Source organism: Camellia sinensis, chromosome 11, assembly GCF_055761805.1.
Source record: "Camellia sinensis isolate YWXY chromosome 11, ASM5576180v1, whole genome shotgun sequence".
Taxonomy (NCBI): Eukaryota; Viridiplantae; Streptophyta; class Magnoliopsida; order Ericales; family Theaceae; genus Camellia; species Camellia sinensis.
Window position 1 is genome coordinate 27,503,681 of NC_138971.1, and position 22,117 is coordinate 27,525,797.

Consider the following 22,117-nt stretch of genomic DNA (forward strand, 5'->3'; position numbering starts at 1 on the left):
TTTTTGAAAGAAACAGTTTGGAACCGTTATGTAACGGTGCGTAACAGGCCGTTACGGCTGTTACGGTACCATTACGACCGCTGCGGCAGCCGCTACGGCCGACACACCTGTGAATCTCAATCACACTGCAAAAGCGGCCGTAACGGGTGGTAGTAATCGCCAAAACCGTTACGTAACGGCGTTACGTAACGGTTGCGGCCGCTTTTTAAAACCTTGGGTTCAATTTTTTGAAATAGAACAATGATGAGCCTCACAAACTTATCAATTTTTTTTTTTTATTATTATTATTTTAAAGTTGGGGGGAGGTTGGGTAACACCTAAATACGCTATTTATTAAATTATTTTTCTATTTTTTTTTACACATTTTTCTATAATAAGTAAAAAAGTTAAAAAATAAGTCATATTGAAACTATTCAAACTCGAGTACAATTATATAAATAAAAGTAATAATAGAGACCCACACATTTATGTTCATAAATTTATCTATAATGATATGACATGAAAATTAAACCGACCATAATATATAATAAATAAAAAATTAACACATACCCTATCATTTCATTATGGATAAAATTATGAATAAAGCTTGAGACCCCTACCCACAGTGACCCCCAAGTGACCCCTCTCGTGCCACGTGACACCACGTGATTGGAAGGAAAAAAAAAAAAATTATTTTTGACCTACTGGGGGTGCTGGGGTGCCCCACTGCGGGTCCTAGCACCACTGTTCCTATAAATAAATGGGAAATGAGTGAGAGCACTAATTAGTGCTATCACTAATGATGTGGTAGTAGGTCTCACCATGAATAATTTGATATTTTAACCTTGATATTATATTTTTTTTCTTTTTTTATTAAGTGTCATATCATTAGTGATCTTTTTAGATTTTCAAAATTAGTGATCTCTATTATTGTTGTAAATAAATAGAGTTGAATGGTACATCCCAAGCTATTTAAGCTCATTGTCTCAATTTTTTATTTTTACGTGTTTCTGTAAGCTGTGGTCTCCTCACCTCGGGGAGGGGGGACTTGGTTCTCTCCCAATCTTCAAATCTTCTTCTTCTTCTTCTTCTTCTTTTCTCTCTCTCTCTCTCTCTCTCTCTCTCTCAACAGGTACGAAGGAATGAATGAGGCATGATTGGATTGCTCAAACTCTCTCAATTCCACTCCTATCACTTGCTCTCCTAGAAAAGACAAGTCAAAAGGTTCTCTCTCTCCCTCCCAAACTGGTTTGTGTACTATTGCTTGCTTTTGGTTGCTGTTGTAGTTCGTGCGTGTATACTGTTCTTTCATTCTTAAAATTTATGAATTAATTAGCATTGTTGAGGAATGACTGAATAAGAGCTTCTCCAATCCTTCACCATTTGAATTTGATCAATAAAGAGCTAAAATGGAGCTCCAATCATGTTATCAAACTTGTATCAAATCAAGGAAGAGAGCAAATTTTTAATGATCATACTTTTACTCAAATTTGATAAAAAAGATTTAAGGATAAGAGATTATTTTCTTTCATGAAAAATGGTGAGGCTTTTCCCAATATAAGCCTTTTTTACGTTGTATTTCCAAAACTAGGCCAACTTCTGACGAAATTCCAAAACTAAGCTAAAGCGCTATTACTATTCGCGCTTTTACTGTTAGGAGGGCAAAAGTAAATAAACAGCAAAATCGCTATTACAAATAGCGACTTTGATTAAGAAGTCGCTGTTATAAATAGTGCTTCTAGGGTTAATTTTTTTTCCAAGGAAAACATTGTTAAGAACAGCGCTTTTTACACAAAAATTTTTTGCGAAAAAAACGCTATTGCTAATAGCGCTTTCACTGTACATATATATATATATATATTTTTTTTTAGAAAACGTTATTTCAAATAACGTTTTTACTGTTGAGACATTCACCAAAACCAACCCACCTCTGACACACGCACACACCCACACACACCCAACCCACACTAAGCATTGCTTTTAATATAATTTTTATATATAATAATAAATTATATAATTTTTATAATTTTCGTAAATATAAATCATTTTTAGGTTATGGATGGTTTGATTTATAACACGTATATAAGGGTAAAAAATTTTGTAATCAAAAATAATTTTTGCAATTTTTATAATCAAAAATAATTTATAAATTACCAAAAATAATTTATAATACGTATGTATTATAAAAAATTTTATAATAATTTATAATACGTATGTATTATTTAAATCTTTACATTTTTTATTTAAAATTTTTTACAGTAAACCCATCTTCACATTTTATAATACGTATGTATTATTCAAAAATAATTTATAAAAATTTATAATTAATAAGTATGTAAATAATTTAATACGTATCTTCACATTTACATTTACAGTAAACCCATCTTCACATTTACATACGTATGGTTTAAGGGTGAAATTTTTGATAAATGATAAAATAATTTATTATATATTTATTAATAATTTATTTAAAGTAAATAATTTATATATTTATCAAAAATTTTACCTTTAAACCATACGTATGTAAATGTGAAGATGGATTTACTGTAAATGTAAATGTGAAGATACGTATTAAATTATTTACATACGTATTAATTATAAATTTTTATAAATTATTTTTGAATAATACATACGTATTATAAAATGTGAAGATGGGTTTACTGTAAAAAGTTTTAAATAAAAAATGTAAAGATTTAAATAATACATACGTATTATAAATTATTATAAAAAATTTTATAATACATATGTGTTATAAAATTTTATTAATAATTTATTTTATAAAATAATTATTATATATTTATTAATAATTTATTTAAAGTATATATATAATATGTACGTATCAAAAATAATTTATTTAAAGTAAATATATAAAAATTATATATATAATACATACGGATTATATATAATTTATTTAAAGTAAATACATATATATTATAAATTATTATAAAAATTTTTTATAATACATACGTATTATAAATTATTTTTGGTAATTTATAAATTATTTTTGATTATAAAAATTGCAAAAATTATTTTTGATTACAAATTTTTTTACCCTTATATTCGTGTTATAAATCAAACCATCCATAACCTAAAAATGATTTATATTTACGAAAATTATAAAAATTATATAATTTATTATTATATATAAAAATTATATTAAAAGCAATGCTTAGTGTGGGTTGGGTGTGTGTGGGTGTGTGCGTGTGTCAGAGGTGGGTTGGTTTTGGTGAATGTCTCAACAGTAAAAACATTATTTGAAATAACGTTTTCTAAAAAAAAAAAAAAAAAAAAAATTATATGTACAGTGAAAGCGCTATTAGCAATAGCGTTTTTTTCACAAAAAAAATTTGTGTAAAAAGCGCGGTTCTTAACAGCGTTTTCCTTGGGAAAAAAATTAACCCTAGAAGCACTATTTGTAACAGCGACTTCTTAATCAAAGTCGCTATTTGTAATAGCGATTTTCCTGTTCATCTACTTTTGCGCTCCTAACAGTAAAAGCGCGAATAGTAATGGCGCTTTAGCTTAGTTTTGGAATTCCGTCAGAAGTTGGCCTAGTTTTGGAAATACAATGTAAAAAAGGCTTATATTGGGAAAAGCCTCAAAAATGGTTAAAACAGACTTTTAGGATTTGGAATTTTTCAAAATATTTGATGAAACAAAGAGAGTAAGGATTGGAGTGTTCCATACCAGATCCAGACTTAATGATGCGGGGAATGTAATGGGATGAACACTCAAACACAAAGAACAACCACAAATTGATTAAAAAAAGAGTACTCTCTCTTGTATAAGTTTAATTCTCCAAAATAACCTGGTTTTCCCGAAGGCTCATAGCTCCTATCTATAATAGTAATTAACTTAGGAAATAAGCTATAAAAGGTAATGCTGGCTAATCAAGCCTGAATCAAAGAATTTACGAAAATTGCTAAAAATAGAAAGACTTGAGTTAAGCTCAAATCTGAAAACTATAATTAAAAATACATATTTTGCAAAAAACCTAACTTCAAATGGAATCGTCTAGACCAAGTAATTGACGAATCAATTATTTCTAAAAATGGCAAAATCACAAAATCAAAGGCCTAAATAGTGAAATTTCACTGAAATGCATCGTACACCATGGTGAAGTGATGAGTGTTGGTTGTGACGTCATTTTCCATGTCCCAACTGAATTCCATGCCATTCTGAGCACATGCCATCTCGCGTCTACTAGTGCCTTTTGCCTTTTACTTGTTTGTCCATGAGTTCCAGACACTCGATGGCAAACACTGCATCACTTAGGCTTTCTCTTTCTTTATTGTTGTTGTTAGAACTTAAAACTTGGATTAGGATTGGTTGTATTGAGTTCAAATTGGTAAATTGAAGTGCAAAACATTCAGCTAATTACAGTCACTATTCATTAAATTGGTCAGTCTTGATTTCTTGATTTTTTATTTTATTTTATTTTTTTGATTTGGTCATGATTTGGGAACAAATAATTGGAAAATCCTGTCGAAATTTGGTCAAATTTGCCGCATTATTAGAAAGAAGTCAAGTAGCAAGTACATCCCAACTATATCTCATACCCTAACCCAAGGACCTTCACTTTTATTTATTTTTTGGTTCTTCTTGGCGGCTTGAGTGCTTAGATGATATCTGCAAATAGTATGCTACATATAGTAGTGGGTAGTTTTGTAGATTGACTGGATATTAAAAATCCATAAGTCCACTGCTACTTGCATTATGCCCTTAGTGAGGCATAGTTGGTTTGCTTCATCGTAGTTATGTGATGATATCTTTTGGTGTAATGTCGGCTTCTATTGTCCCTTTTTTTTTCCCCAAAATAAAAACCAAGGCTTAGGCATCCATAGAATTGTTTGAGAAAAAGGCATTATTCATTTCTATTCACTTCTAATATATCTGAACTATTGAAATGATTTTTTTCTTACTGAATGATGTATGCAAACTAACTATCATTTATGACCTTGTCAACACAAGTTCAACCAAGAACTATTTTCGTAATTTTCTTATTGTTCAAAAGACTCGATAGTAACTGTGTACTAGAAATTGGAGCAGGTACTGTGGTGTTAGCCACTGGAATGAATGCTTAGGTTGTTGGATAAGAGGATGAAACCTAAAGCTATCGAACAATGGACATAAGGGCATTGGGAAGGTGAATGTTTGACCAGTTTTTCATGAGTGCGAATATGAGATAGCACTAACAACACATAACCAACGCCCTGTCCGCTACTTATTTGCCTATTCTTCAACACTATTGTCTATTCTGCACCGCTATTGTCTCCACCTATTTGGTAACCAACGTTCAATCTGCCAAGAAGAAGATAGGAACATATGAATATTTAACAATTCGTGTCTTTAACTAGAAACTCCATATCCTTAAGTGCGTGTGCACACATAGAAAAATATATACCCTTGCAATTCCTGCTAGAATTATGAAGTCAATGTTTCTCCACTCATGTATTTGTTTCCTTTCTATATCTCTCATTCATTTCATTTCATTTAAGTTTGTCATTCTTGTTAAATGCTTAGGAGAATGGAAGAATCCTCAACAATTCTTCTTGCTGCTTTTCTTGTAAAATGTTGTGCAAGTCAAGTGAGATCAGATGCGTCAAATCATCGGTACAAAGCTGGAGATCCAGTTCCTTTTTATTCCAGCAAGGTTGGACCATATCACAATCCTAGGTAAAATGTCTCAACCTTTACATCTATGGATCTTAAACAACATATATATTTTTTTTAAGTGAGTAGTATACAATCAATCTGTGTTTTTGGTTCAACTTGATTTTTTCCCCATACATTTGGAGGATCTCTATTTGAGATTTTCAGGGTTATTGTTGCTTCAAACGTTTATTTTCTTCCTTGTGGAAGTAGTATTTGTAATCATCTGGTTATTAGAGTTGTTTAATTCAACTGTTAATTTTTATCATGTTTGAATATGTGTGTTTGCAAAATGGTGCATTTCCTCATCCTATGTTTTGTTGTTCTTTTGAAAGTGCATGCTTCATTTTATTACAATTGCACTAATTTGAAAATTGTACACAGGTACATTGTGAGATGTAGCAAAGTCTCAATTGATCAGATTTGCTTATTTTTTCAATTGGGCAAGTGTATTTGATAGCTACAGATCCTAGGCTGTTACAATACAACTTTTCTTGTTCATATTTAGCATATATTGTATACCTTACTTCAGATTGCTAATTCTGTTTTCATTATATTTTTCTTTGATTCCAGCGAAACATATTCTTATTATGATCTTCCCTTCTGTTTACCAGGTTTTCATCTTCATCTTTTTTCATAGTTTTAATTGTTGCTCTAGATAGGTACTCCCCTGTTAACCATTTTGTTATTATTGGGCCAATTCATTGACAGATCATGTGAAAGAGAAGAATAAATCTTTAGTTGAGGTGTTGAATGGAGATCGGCTTGTTTCTGCTCCATATAAAATTGACTTTCTTCTAGTAGAGAAGGATATTGAAGTTGCATGTAAAAAGAAGTTGAGAAAGGAAGAAGTTTCTCAGTTCTGAGCTGCAGTTGCACAAGACTATTACTTTCAAATGTACTATGATGACTTGCCAGTTTGGGCTTTCATTGGAACAGTTCACCGGCCTTCTTTAGCTGAAACAAATGACTACAAATACTTCCTTTTCACGGATATTGAATTTGAAATTCTTTATAATAAAGAACATGCGATTGAGATCAATGCTCCAATACACACAAATTTTGTGATAGACCTGACTGAAGATAAGCAAGTCGATGTGGAGTTCAGGTACACTGTAAAATGGATTGAAACAAACATTCCGTTCAAGAAGAGGATGGAGAAGTATACTATGCCGCCACATCTCTTGATGATACACTGGTTCACCTTGATAAACTCATGTTTGACAGTTCTCATCCAGCTTGGTTGTTTTGTGATGTTTTATGTGCGAGTCCTCAAGAAGGATATCAATAAGTAAGCCCAATAGTTAAGTGCATGCTAAATATAGGTTGTGTTTATATGTATTTTTCTTTTGCTTAAAATGTTATTGGTTTCTATATAATTTCTTGAAGGTATGCAAATGATGAGGAATTGCTTGATAATCAAGAGGAAACAGGGTGGAAAAACATCCATTGTGATGTTTTTCGGTATCCAAAGTACAAGTCATTGTTTGCTGCAGTCGTTGGTTCTGGCACCCAGTTGTTCATTCTGTTAGTATATTATTACAACTGTTTTTTTTCCCCCTGAAATCTTGTGGCCTCTTTGGCCTGTCACCAATCATCTGATATTTTGTTTGTAATTTGTATCATTCCATACAGTACGGTGTCCATTATAATGCTAGGAGTAGTTGGAGTATTTCATCCATATTGCCGAGGAACGTTACCCATTGCACTGGTGGTGGTGTATGCAATTACAACTGGGATTGCAGGATATACATCAGTTTCTTTATATTGCCAACTTGAAGGGACCAACTGGGTGTGTGCTAAAGGGTTCCATTTACCATATGTGTGCATGTTTTGAACTGGGTGCTTACGAAAGTAAAGCCTGTGAACTAATTAGACTATTCAATTTTTTTTTTTACTTGACAGGTGAGGAATTTGTTGTTGACAGGATGCCTTTTTTCTGGGCCTCTTTTCCTTACATTCTTCTTCCTTAATACTGTTGCTGTCACATACAGAGCAACAGCAGCGCTTCCACTTGGAACAATTTTGGTATTGTTCTCCATATGGGTGCTTGTAGCATCACCATTGCATTTGTTGGGTGGGATCGCTGCAAAAAATAGTGTGTCTGAGTTCCAAGCTCCTTGCCACACCACCAAGTGTCCTAGAGAGATTCATCCACAGCGTTGGTACAACGGTATTCTTCCCCAGATGGCAGTGGCAGGCGTATTGCCTTTAATTGTTATCAACTTTGAGCTGGGCTATTTGTTGGCTAGCGTATGGAGTGGTCACCCGATTTACCCCATATATGCCATCCTGTCTATTGATTTCATATTTCTTGTTGTAGTAACTGCTTTCGTGAATGTGGCTTTGACGTACTTTCAGCTTGCTGCCGAAGATCATGAATGGTGGTGGAGGTATACAGTCTTATTGCCTATGTTTTTTAGTCTTATTTCTTTATTTTGGGTCACTCCTATATAATATTTTAACTTTCTATGTGGTTTTGTTTATTTACTTCAGTCGCTGCATGGATGAATATATATATATAATTGTTAGTAGCTAGATGTTACTTGTTATAAGTATAAGCTAATTAATTCGACGCACTTCACACATCCACTTGTGTGAGTTATGCAATATCCATCTAGTCATTTGTTTCTACAAGTATTGGGAATCATATTATCTAACAGGGAACATTGAGTCAACTTTGTTGCAACAAACTTGAAATTTATTTAACAATGGTGCTACATACACCAATTGGTATACCAATTAGTGTACAAACACATGCTATACCATTGTAATTTTAAAACTATGAATGACGAAGGCTCAAAGCCAATAAAATTATGCCACATCATTTATTAGTACACTAATTAGTGTACTAATTGGTGCATATAGCTTTATTCTTTATTTAATGTATAAGCCATTTTATCTCAAGTTATCATTTAATATATATTGATTAACAGAAATTGACATTGCTCCGGGTACTTTCAGTTGGTTTGTAATTTTTGTGTTTAGATCATAATAAAAAAATGAGAGAAAATAGGAGATTTTTTGGAGAAAGAAAGTGAAAGCATAAGTGTCTCTCTTTATTCTCCAAGATGACCTCCATAAAACTAATAATCCCAATCACCATGTGAAGTAATGAAAGTTCTCTCTTCCTATACTTACCCTCATACCAGTGCTAGGATGTCATGCATTGCCTTCTTGGTTAAAGTACACTGAAAGCTGCTGCCAGAAACTTCTTTGATATACATCTGCTATCAACCTTCACATTATGTAACAATAATTCATCTGCTTGATTTCTCTTTTATAAAGTGTCCATCTGCTTTAATATCGCAATAAAAGAGTCCTTGGCTTCTTAGTATGCAATCATTATCTCTCAACAAGTTCTGCAACCAATGAAATGTTTGCATCAATATAAGATTCCATAGAATGCCATTTTGAGGGGCAGATATTAGGGAATGTAGTATCGTGGATATTGCTTTAATATGAAAAACTTGGGAGGCTTACCATTGAGTTATGTTTAGGTATATAAACTTCTCTATGTGCCTCTAGTAAGGCAGGCTCATTTCTGACCCAATTTGGTCTTCTAAGTTCCAATCAATTGGAATGTCAGCTTCCATATGATCCAACCTACGACTTTCTGATAAAACAAAAGCAATGACACAATTCTCTTAAGCTAGGAGGATAAGTAACTCCTACAATATTTAGCGAGAGATCCCTTTGACAACCTTTGACTTTGTTTTCATTGTTAATGGCACCTGATACCCAATGAGGTAGGGAAAGGTAAAACTACAGTTAGTAGCTTTAGTAATGCATCGACAAAAAGTAAATATGTTGAAAATTTGGAACATGTAAAAAAAAGAATGAAAATATTTATTTGGTTTTTTCATGAATGAGGTAGAGGCCATGTATATATAATAGATTCATGATATAATTTAGGAAACGATATAAATAAGGAAACAATATAAATAAGGAAATAATACTAAATCAGTGATTGACACAATCACTCTCCCTAAATAAGGAAATAATAAGGCCATGTATATAATACTAAAAATAAAAAGATTCAATGTATTCTAATTTTTATATTCAACACTCCCTCTTAAGGTAGTGCGAAGATATTCAACAATTGCAGCTTGGCAATGGATGACTGGAAGAAGCCGAAAAAAACTCCTCAAGCTGGTATGAAAATATTCAACAATCGCAGTTTGTCAATGGATGACTGGAAGAAGCTGGAAAAAACTCAACGGCAAATCCAAATAAATGCTACTAAACAAATCTGGTAGTCCACTAAATAAAAAAGGCCAAAAAGTGCTTAACACATTAGCACCACACCCTAAAAAAGGAAAAAAACAGGGATTGAATTGCCCTAGAAGAAACTGATCGGAATCAATGTTGGGACAGTTTAAAGGGGTCATGCCGAACTATTGTAAGAACTGACTGGAAGGAATGTTGGGACAGTTTATGTGGTCATGCCAGACCGTTGTAGAAACTAACCGGAATCAATGTCGGGATAGTTTAAGGGGTTATGTCGAACCAATGTAGAGACTAACTGGATGTTGAATCAGCAAGTATGGCACACACATAACTTATGACGTAGTGCTAAACGATGATAGCAACAGATGACTGAGTGCCCCAAAGAGCGGCTTATTAGAAGTGCACCAGGGGGGGCAGCTTAGGTGGTACGCCAAGAGGGCGACTTGGGTTGTGCGCCAGATGGGGTGGCTTAGGTGGTTCACATGGTATATCACTATGCTCACCATGATATAGGTATAATAGGTTGGAAGATAAAAACTTATTTGAGGTTGAAACAGAGGGAAAGACAAAGTAGAGCAGAAACACACAAAAAAATGGATTGCGAGTAAAAAAAAATATGATAGAGATATTTGGGATAGGAATAAACTAGTGGATAGAGGAAGAGGTCACCACGAAGTGATATTGAAAGAAAATATGACAGCGAAATGGGTTAAGGTCCAGCAAGCGGCCAAGGCAAGGTTGCCGCCCGCCAGTGAAACAAAATTACTAGGTACTTAATCTAACTCTAATACCAAAAATAACGAAAAGAATTATTTGGCTTTCCCATGAATGAGGTAGAGACCATGTATATATAATAGATTCATAATACAATTTAAGAAACGATATAAATAAGAAAATAATACTAAATCAGTGATTGACACAATCACAGATTATATACATAATACTAAAAATAAAAAGATTCTATGTATTTTAATTTCTATATTCAACATAAAATGAAGGAAAGTGATAGAAGAGAGAGAGGACTGGAACCATTCTTCACATTGAAGAAATTGAACTATAATACGTTGCTCGCTTCCAGATCAAGTGTTGAAGCAACTTTTATATAGTTATAATGTGATCTTAGGCTTGTTGGTTTATGATGCGTTATGGGCTGGATGTGGTTAAGAATGCATTCATAAAAAGAAATCTTTATGTGGGATTCTCTATATTCTATAGTTATCGTGTTAGTTGTGACAAAGCTATAGAAATTTGGAAATGTGGAAGGGCATGGTGGCTCCTTGGGAACCATGAATCGCTTGATTGTCCAATGCAATAGTCACCACATTACTAAGTTGTTCTCTCTCTTGCCTCTTGCTCTCTCACATATATTGAAAGATTTTGCTAGAAGCTGACTGCTTCTAAGAGGCAAGTTGAAGCATAGGTTTTATTTTCCTCCCCTTGGATATATGCGTATTGTCACGTATTGACTCATTGTAAATGCGAGTTCTACACTAAGAACCTTGCAAGCACGTTAGTTTGTGAGCGGCAAGGCAGACAGGGTAGATCCCTATCGCATCACCTGGGTTGGTCTTTGGGCATAATGCACGGAGGTACGCAGTACCACTTGTAGAGCTGGCTTCTCGAGAGGATGACAAGCGCCTAGTCTGTAGCTTAAGGGAGATATCCTAGAGCTTAGCTTGAACCTAGTCATTCATCATTTTACCCCACTAGAAAATCATAGATGAGATCCTGCTCTATCATCTTAGTTTTTGGGCGTAGTGTTGAACAACTTACTTGAGATATTAATCAAATTCCTCCCATGTGTATTGAAGTAGCTAAATGGGTTGCAACTTTCTTGGCATACTATGTTGCTTACTCTCAAGGATTTGTTGCTTCAGCTCTTAAGATGTGCCACATTCTCATTGTTGAATTCTAAGTGAGTTTGCATCATAAATTTCCTAGTTGTATGCAGAAAAAGATGTCTATTAATTTTCTGTAGGTTATGTAAAGCTATATAGTGAAGCAGTAACTCTAGGTTCCTAGTTTTTTGAACGTGTGATATGTTTAGTGATCACAAACAGCAGGCTCCTTGTGGGTAAGAAATAACAACATCCTTACTCAAGGAAATTCTAAACATATAAGCGCAAAGATGCATGGACACACGACACGACACAGACACACAATTTTTTAAAAAATGTATGACACGATACGTCAAGGACACGTACAAAGTATATAATTTTATATAACTATTATGTCATCACTTTTATCAACCTTGGTATACTATTCTGGTATATATATATATATATTTTGGTCACCAACGTGTCCTAGCGTGTCCAACTCCTTCTAGTTTGTCTTGAGTGTGTCCGTGTCCAACTCCTTCCAATGTGTCTAGAGTGTGTCCGAGCATGTTTGTGTCCATGTCCAACACCAGTACATGATCTCCAAAGATGTGTCTGTGCTTCTTAACAAAAGCGAAGTCATAAGAGCCAACAAGAGTGCCAGCCTGATCTTCCATTAAGGAAAATTGCGTTAAGCACTCAAAGAACACAACATTTTCATCATAATAGCATCATAATAAGGAGTTTGGTGATAAGTAAATGATCCTAATGGTGCAGAAATTTGGTTAAGAACCAAGAAAACAAAATCAGGTCAGTATGAAACTTTGCAAAGTGATGGATCGAGCAAGGAAACTTTTCTCAGTGAAAGAGAGTGGTCATCTTCAGTTTTCTTCTAAAGATTACCATCTTGTACCCTCATAACCCCAAAAATCAATGAAGTCCTCTATGCAAGCTTGGATTGGTTGGAAAAAGACATTGTTTTGGTTTTTCCTTGTGCCAAAAACTAGCTTTTTTTTCTTGGTACAGCCAAAAGCTAGCTCATTTTGAATAATTAGTCTTTCTTTGGCCTTGGCGTGGATGGCTTCTGAACTTCAGTTTGCTCTTTGAAATCATGCATTTTCTTAGTCTATCTGCAAATTATCACTTGAAGCCAACTACTTCTCTTCAAGTGGAAAATATGGAAACATGGCATGATGTTTTAGACCGCCTGCGTGTTTCACAAGACATAATCTTGGATGACTTGGCATCATTCTCTTTTGACGCCATCCATTACTCTTTAACATCTTTTGCAACTTAAATTCTTGTGCATTCTTGATTATTTTTGTTGTTGATATCATACACCTTCTGTAGCTTATAATAACTTGTAATGGAAACTACCTATAATGTGATTAATTATGTAGCTATTCCTGTCATGAAACTTTTCCTTAACTAATTTCTCACTTGTTAGTAATGGGCGCCCATGTGGCATGACCATTTAAATTTAACATTTGATCCTTATCCAAATAGGTTTTGATTTTGAAATCAAACCTATTTAGGATAACCACTCTTGAAACAGACGTTATCAGTTTGAACTGATATAGATAGATATAATATATATTAGATATTATCTGTATCTTAACTGATATGGATAGATATTATAATATATTAAATATCTGATATGGTTATGGGTAATCTGTGAAAAAGGGAAAACAACGTAGTCTGTTTTTCAACCCACATTCTGACTCTCTCCCAAAAACACAACGATCAAGTCTTTGACACTGTGGTTAGTGTGGGTGATATTCAATCTGTGATATCACTCCACTGCTGGGTTGGTTCATCAAGAAGTTTCCTGGAAGCACGTGATTTATCCAAGAAGGTTCTATCATCAAGAAGGTATAATCTGATCATTTTAATCCGCTGCATATTCTGTATATTTTTTTTGAGTTTACATTGGTATCAGAGCCTGTTAATGGATATTTTCGTGTTTTCCTCATGTGTATACTTTTATATGTATATGTATGTATTATACACATGAATATTTGTAGAAAATTTTTTTTTTCTGATTAGGAGCATAAAAATATTTTTTTTTATGTTCATTAATGCCTTTTTTCATATCATAAATAGTTTTATTTTGAAAAAAGGAGTCCGGCAGTACGAAAATCGGACCAGAAAACACCCTGGAAGGCGGCGCGTGGCCTGCACGCGCCACCTGACGCAGTGGACCGTTTCCACGCGCCTCCACGCGCAGCCACGCGCCTCCACGCGCCAGCTGCTCACCCGACGCGCTTGCACGCGCTCTCACGCGCGCGTCAGCGGCGCAGTCACGCGCGGGCCCTCCGCGCCACGCACGCGCGCCGTGGGCTGAGCCGCGAGCCGAGCCGCGCGCTGAGCCGCCAGCCGAGCCGCGAGCCGAGCCGCGCGCTGAGCCGTGAGCCGAGCCGTGAGCCGAGCCTCGAGCCGAGCCGCGTGCTGAGCCGCGCCGTTTTCCTCGGCTGGCTTGGCTGCTGGCGATTAGGCACTGTTTGTTTTGTTTTTAATTCTGAACTGCGTTAAATGATCATAATTAATTCATTACATATTTGTTTTATGCGTGGCTTATACTGTTAGACTCAGAATTAATTTTTCTACATTCTGTAAAATTTTGAAAATTTTCAGAAAATATAAATTATTTTTCCTGTGTTAATAATTCATTTTTTATGCTTTAAAATGATTCTGGTATTGCATAAATAATTTTCTGGGGCTGAAATATTTATTGTAGACTTCTGAAAGGTTTTATTATTTACTGGTAATATTGTCTCATTTTATCAGTTTCTGGATTTTTTATTTCTAATTTTATGTGTATTTATTAGTCATTTAAAATTCCAGAATATTTCAGAAAAATTTCAGAATATTTCAGAACAATGTACATTTTAATTATGGCATAATCTGAATATTGTTTCTGTTTACTAGTTTCTGGATTTTTTATTTCTAATTTTATGTGTGTTTAATTAGTTATTTGAAATTCCAGAAAATTTCAGAAAATTCCAGAAAATTTCAAAAATGATGTACACTTTAATTATGGCATAATCTGCATATTAAATACATTTTTTTTTTTGGTTTTTTAATATGTTGCAATTAAAGCATGATTATTTATTTATTTATTTATTTGAATTCCATCATTAAATAAATATAGCATGAGTTGTTTGTAAATTTATATTGAGATGCTATTGTATGGAATTTATCATGCTTTGTATATGCCATAAATAGTGGGAGATTGTTTGATTATTTTTTGCGCATGGAATGAAATTAAATTTTGATAATTATCACTAGAGGCGCAAGAGATGATTACGAGCATAGCAAATTTTCGATCTTGAGACATGTGTAAAATTATCATTATTTAATTTAGATTCTTTTTGCTGCAAAATATTTTGTTTTGTGTTGCTATCATTAATATCCCCTGCGCATTTTTATTTACTCTGTATGTAGAAATGGCTGCTAAGTCAGTGGTGGCAGACTTAACTAAGGGAGAGAAATTGGATGGCGACAATTATGACATATGGCGCCGTAAGATCCAATACCTCCTCAATGAGCAAGAAGTGTTGACCACACTTGAACAAGTGATGGTTGAGCCAGAGCAGGGCAATACAGCTCAACATCGTCGTGATCTTGAAGCCTTTCAGACTTGGCGTAACAAAGATCGGTGTGCGCGCTTTACTATGTTGAGCAGCATGCACAACGACTTGATTAGTGAGTTTGAGCATTGCCCGACTGCATTTGAGATGTGGGAAGCTCTCAAGCAAAAGTTTGGTATTACCTCTTTGGCAAAGCTACGTGGGCTGACTATGAAGTTTGACTCATATCAGAAAAGGGCGCATCACTCGATGAAGCAGCATTTGAGAGTCATGTCAGCCATGATACGTGAGCTTGCGGCTGCTGGGCATAATTTGACTCAAGAGCAGCAAGTACAGGCTGTGATACGCTCTCTGCCAAATTCTTGGGAGCAGATGAAGCAGAACATGATGCATAATGAGAGTGTGAAAACATTCGAAGACATATCGCGTCATTTGGAGCTAGAGGCTGAGCGCCTTGAGGCGGCTAAGTCTGATGGTTCTGCTATGGTGGTTGAGTCAAGCTCACGTAGGACTTCTCAGTTCAAACGTGGAAAAGCAAAAGGTGCCCCTAAGAAGCAAGCAGCGGCTGCACTTAAGCCCAATGGCGCTAGAAATTTCAAGCGTAGGGGCAAGAGAGGTGGTAAGAAGGCAAAGGCTAAATTGACATGCTTTAACTGTAACAAAGAAGGACACTTCGCTCGGGATTGCCCTGAGCAGAAGAAGGTACTCCCTTACTTAATTTCTCGCATTCAATGCTTTGTGTCTAGTCAAGCATTAATTGCTCATTCTCCTCATTTTTGGGTTGTAGACTCCGGAGCAACAGACCACATCGCGAGGGACAGAGTAGGGTTCGTTGAGTATCGTCGAGTACCTGCTGGGAGCAGAAAAGTTTACATGGGGAACGAGTCCAGTGTGGAGGTGCTTGGCATTGGCACATTCAAGCTGGAAATGCGACGAGGGCGCACCTTGTATCTTCATGATGTTCTTTATGCTCCGGATATTCGGCGAAACTTAGTTTCAGTTATTAGCATGATGAGCCTTGGTTTTAGCTTTTGTTTTGAGAATAATGGTGTTAGCATTTATTTGGGAACATTTTTTTATGGTTTTGGTTATCTTTCAAATGGTTTTTTAGTTTTGGATGTGGATGATTCTAGTATTAATAAAAATGCCAATGGATCTATTTCTAATATTGCATCTTTTTGTGATAATGATTCTATGAGATGGCATGCTAGATTAGGCCACATAGGGCAAGACAGGATGACTAGATTGGCTAGAGAAGGTCTTTTAGGCCCACTCGCTAGAGTCACTTTGCCTACTTGTGAGCACTGTCTTGCTGGAAAGGCAACAAGAAAACCATTTGGGAAAGCCATAAGGGCATCTATCCCATTGCAACTTATTCATTCTGATATATGTGGACCAATGAATGTGAGGGCAAGGCATGGAGCCCCCTATTTCATCACATTTATAGATGATTGCACACGTTTTGGTCATGTCTATCTGATTTCTCACAAGTCAGAAGCATTGGATTGCTTTAGACGGTATGTTAATGAGGTTGAGAATCAATTAGACAAGAGCATTAAAGCTCTAAGGACTGACCGAGGACGTGAGTATCTATCTGAGCAATTTAAAGTGCTCTGTGAGGAAAAAGGAGTTATCAGGCAATTGACAATTCCTAGGACTCCGCAACAAAATGGTGTAGCGGAGAGAAGGAATCGCACATTGCTTGACATGGTTAGATCAATGATGGCGCAAGCTAATCTTCCAATTTCTTATTGGGGAGATGCTTTGTTGACTGCTGCCTACGTCCTTAACCGTGTGCCCTCCAAATCAGTTCCTTCCACCCCATATGAGATGTGGACTGGCAAAAAGCCTGATTTGGGCAATTTGCGACCTTGGGGTTCGGCAGCTTACATACACAACGCTTCTCATAAGTTTGGGAAGTTGGGCCCTAGAGGAAAGAAGTGTATCTTCATTCGCTATAGTGAGCATTCTAAGGGCTATGTGTTTGTTGGGGAGCATCCGGATGGAAGTGTGACTGAAATTGAGTCACGAGATGTGGATTTCCTAGAGGAGGATTTCCCTAGCAGAGGTGAGGTAACCAGAGAAGTAGAATTCTACGAGATGGAGGATCTACTTGAAGGCGCACCTAGTAGCTTAGTAGAGAATGAGGAAATAATTCCTCAAGCTCCTAGGGACAGTGGGAGCGATCTACCTACCCATGGATTAGATCCAATGGATGAGGATTCTCAGGATTCTCAACTACGTAGAAGCAAACGTGGAGCTATACCCCGTCGTCGTTTTGAGATTGAAGGGGAAGCATTCATGATTGCTCCGAGTGATGAGATGGAGCCTAAGAATCTCAAAGAGGCTCTCTCATCCCCTGCTAGTAAAGAATGGAGTACTGCAATGGAAGAAGAAATAGAGTCTATGAAGAAAAATCATGTCTGGGACTTGGTTGATTTGCCGCTAGGGCGCAAGACTATCGGGAACAAATGGGTTCTCAAAATCAAGCGCAAGGCGGATGGTTCCATAGAAAGGTATAAGGCTCGCCTAGTGGCGAAAGGTTACACCCAACGAGAGGGTGTGGACTATGAGGAAACTTTTTCACCAGTTGTAAGGTTTGCCTCTATTCGCCTAATCCTGGCCATAGTAGCTCAGTTGGACTTAGAGCTATATCAGATGGACGTTAAAACTGCATTTCTCAATGGAGAATTGGATGAAGAGATCTATATGGATCAACCAGAAGGCTTTGTGGCAGTAGGTCAGGAGCGCAAAGTTTGCAAGCTTCAACGATCTATTTATGGCTTAAAGCAATCATCCAGACAGTGGAATCTGAGATTTCATCGAGCCATTATTTCAAATGGGTTTACGATGATTGATGAAGATCACTGTGTGTACGTTAAGCGGTCCAAGGACATTTTTCTGATATTGTCATTATATGTAGATGACATATTATTGGCTGGAAATGACAAGGAGATGATTGTCGCCACTAAAATGTGGTTGTTCTCTACATTTGAAATGAAGGACATGGGTGAGGCGAGCTATGTGCTCGGTGTTAAGATCCTCAGGGATCGCTCTAGGAGACTTCTTGGTTTGTCTCAAGAGACTTACATTAAGACTATTCTAGAGCGGTTCCAGATGCAGAGCTGCAAACCCATTGACACTCCTGTTGCAAAAGGCGAGAGCCTAAGCCTTGATATGGGTCCTAAGACTCAAGAAGAAAATGAAAAGATGGCCCGTGTTCCCTATGCAAATGCTGTTGGAAGCTTGATGTATGCTATGATGTGTACACGTCCTGACATTTGCTATGCAGTCGGATTGGTGAGTCGTTACCAATCCAACCCAGGACCAGCTCATTGGAAAGCAGTTAAGAGGATATTACGATATCTTAGAGGAACTGCAGATTACACACTTTGCTACCAGAGTTCAGATCTACATCTAGTTGGCTATTGTGATGCTGACTGGGGAGGAGACCTAGATGAGCGTAAGTCTACTTCAGGATATGCTTTTATGCTTAGCGATGGTGCTATTTCTTGGAGCAGTAAGAAGCAATCCTGCATCGCCTTATCGACCATGGAGGCTGAGTTTGTGGCTTGTTCATCTGCCGTTCAGGAAGCCGTGTGGTTGAGGAGATTCCTTCAGCATTTGGATGTTGTCACACACACTTCAGATCCTGTGACTATCCATTGTGACAGCATGGCTGCACTCGCTTACGCTAAGGATCCTAAATACCATGGCAGAACCAAACACATTGATGTGAGGTTCAATTTTATCAGAGATATTTTGGCGCAGAAAGAAGTGATCCTGGAGCACATCCCTACAAGTCGCATGGTTGCGGACCCTTTGACTAAGCCCATTGCTAGAGATGTTTATCTTACTCATGTTAGGGCTTTAGGACTACGTAGGTGGTGATTTTTTATGTGTATTCAGTTGAACTCTTTTTTTTTGGGGATATTAATGCCATTAGTATTCATACTTGTTTCTATCACACATTTATGTTTACTACTTTTAGTAATGGTTTGTGAATTAGCATACACAAAACAATTAAATTGATGTTAGCAGGCAAGATTGGCTCACTCACACGAGCAATCGCCCTTAGCGCTGGGTAGCGAGTAAGGATGAGACTAGAAGCTAAAATTATCCACTAGCTATGTCGCCTTGGTTGGATCCAAGATGAGGTCTTGTTAGAGACCGGCCATGGATATGAGAGTACCCACTTTTCCATGATATGTCTGTTATGGATAGCCAGATGCGAGATCTCATTTGATGCCTGAGAGGCGAGCAAATAGAGAATTCGAGTTAGACGCTAGGAAGCGACTCGTGCGCTTAAGAGCGACTAGACTAAGATCTGTATGGTGTGTGAGTTTAACATCACTCTTTAGAAGAGTAACTCCACTATAACATGCATTCATACTGCATGTGCTTATCGACCCGTTAGCGAGGTGAAAGAATGGATCCCTGCTTCTTCACCGTGTGAGTCCTAAAAGTCATTTTTTCCTAAATGACTTCACTTTGTGCCTTTTTGTGACCTTTGACTATGTCATAAGATGAGGAGTTGATGTTCAGCTACTTTGGTATGTTGCCTGCGGTCATGTATGATTCGGCTTTAAGGGACATTACTGGGAAAGCGGTCAATTTCAAATTGAATGATATGAGGGTGAAGGGAAGATCATCTAGTTCTACATCTCTGCTCTATATTCACTGTCGACAACTCACATCGCTCTTTAATAGGATGCTGATTGGGTGTGAATATAATGCGGGACCTAGGAGAGTCAAACATGCTCTTTGAGGGATTAGAGATGTTTTTGGACTGATGTAGCTAGATGGGTCTGGGTACATGAGACACTATTTCTGTTCTTTTTGGGTTGATGTCTCTATGCTGACTCATGTTGAGTTTCTAGTATAGAGCTCCCACTTGCAGGTGTTCTCAGCGGTCGCACGGTGCATTGGCTAGTATGAGATTGTTCGTTTTTGGGGAGATTGAGATAGAGATGTGGCAGTGTCATGCCAACTCATGTGCGAGTGGGAGATGTTAGTAATGGGCGCCCATGTGGCATGACCATTTAAATTTAACATTTGATCCTTATCCAAATAGGTTTTGATTTTGAAATCAAACCTATTTAGGATAACCACTCTTGAAACAGACGTTATCAGTTTGAACTGATATAGATAGATATAATATATATTAGATATTATCTGTATCTTAACTGATATGGATAGATATTATAATATATTAAATATCTGATATGGTTATGGGTAATCTGTGAAAAAGGGAAAACAACGTAGTCTGTTTTTCAACCCACATTCTGACTCTCTCCCAAAAACACAACGATCAAGTCTTTGACACTGTGGTTAGTGTGGGTGATATTCAATCTGTGATATCACTCCACTGCTGGGTTGGTTCATCAAGAAGTTTCCTGGAAGCACGTGATTTATCCAAGAAGGTTCTATCATCAAGAAGGTATAATCTGATCATTTTAATCCGCTGCATATTCTGTATATTTTTTTTGAGTTTACATCACTGAATCATACAGTGCTGATTTGTTTTTAGTTTATTATGCTAGATTTCTTATCCTTTATATTTATCAGAATATGAGTTCACCAAAGTTCCCTTTTATTTAAGTGTGAGATGCAGTGAAAATTTTGATGTGTAAATTTGTGCTGACTGATCTGAATGCCTGATTTGATACAGGTCTTTTCTTCGTGGGGGATCAACAGGCTTGCTTATCTATGGCTATTGCTTGCATTATTCCTATGCAGAGTCATCTATGTCTGGTTTCTTGCAAACATCATTCTTCTTTGGTTACATGGCTTGTATCTGCTTCGGCATTTTTCTTATGCTTGGTACCATCAGTTTCCGTGCTTCATTGCTCTTTGTTCGTCAGATATATGGCTCTATCAAGTGTGAATAGCCGACCACTTCTTTGAGCGGTGTTCTTCCTAATTTCTTCCATAAATTCAGTTACAGAAATGGGGGTTTAGAATACGAGTGATTTTTTGAGAGTGCTCCAACCAACCATCAAGAGCAAGAGGAGCTGGATTCTATACATGCCTTCTAGAATTGAGGTCTTCTGAGAACTGTGATGTGCATTGGCTTAAAGGTTTGGCTAGTTTTGGTTGGTATTTGGAATGGAGAGAATTTTTATGTGAAAAGAAATTGAAAGAAAAGTTAAGACATTTGTAAATTTAAGAGAAAAATCTTAGTCTTATTGGGCTAATATGAATCTTAAATATCTATATGATTCATTTATAACATAAAACATTTCAGATTGACTGTAAAAAAAAATTATTTAAATATCTAAGTTGTGTAGTAGTAACTTACAATTAAAATGTAATTTCAAATTTTTAATATTTTTTCTATGTTGCAAATTAAAGATTTGAACCTCTTATGGGCTAAGAATTAAAGTATTTATCTGGTAACTCTTATTTTGAATCTTTCTAAAAGTAGAGAGAATTGGAAAAAAAAAAAAAAAACTAGGTAATTATTATTTTGTTATAATATCAAGATTATTTTTATAAATATTAAAGTAATAAAAAGATTAACACTTATAAAAATATTAATTTAATCGTTTCTTTATATATATATATATATATATATATTGTGTGTGTGTGTAGTTTAACCAAACAAGATATGAGAGAAATTATTATATTCTATTTTCTTTCTTATTTATTATTCAAACAGGAAGAGAAATCACAATATTTTTTTTTCTTTTCCTTTTTCTTCTTAACTTGCATAATCATTTATTTTCTTTTACCTTTTTCAACACTCCATTTGTTTAAAAAATATTTTTCATATTTTTTTGGCATTTAATACAATAGAAAATGATAGTCAACAAAAAAATATTTTATATGGTTATCAAAAATTAAGTT

The 22,117-nt window shown here is 35.9% G+C and overlaps 1 pseudogene across 1 annotated transcript; it reads left to right on the forward strand.

The window, feature by feature from the left end:
* Positions 1–3,585: 3,585 nt before the first annotated feature.
* Positions 3,586–21,556, forward strand: LOC114297931 (transmembrane 9 superfamily member 2-like; annotated as a pseudogene). Its single transcript, XR_014343660.1, has 7 exons — positions 3,586–5,655; positions 6,205–6,245; positions 6,343–6,922; positions 7,021–7,158; positions 7,267–7,423; positions 7,537–8,024; positions 20,940–21,556. The product of XR_014343660.1 is annotated as a transmembrane 9 superfamily member 2-like (transcript).
* The last annotated feature ends 561 nt before the right edge of the window (positions 21,557–22,117 follow it).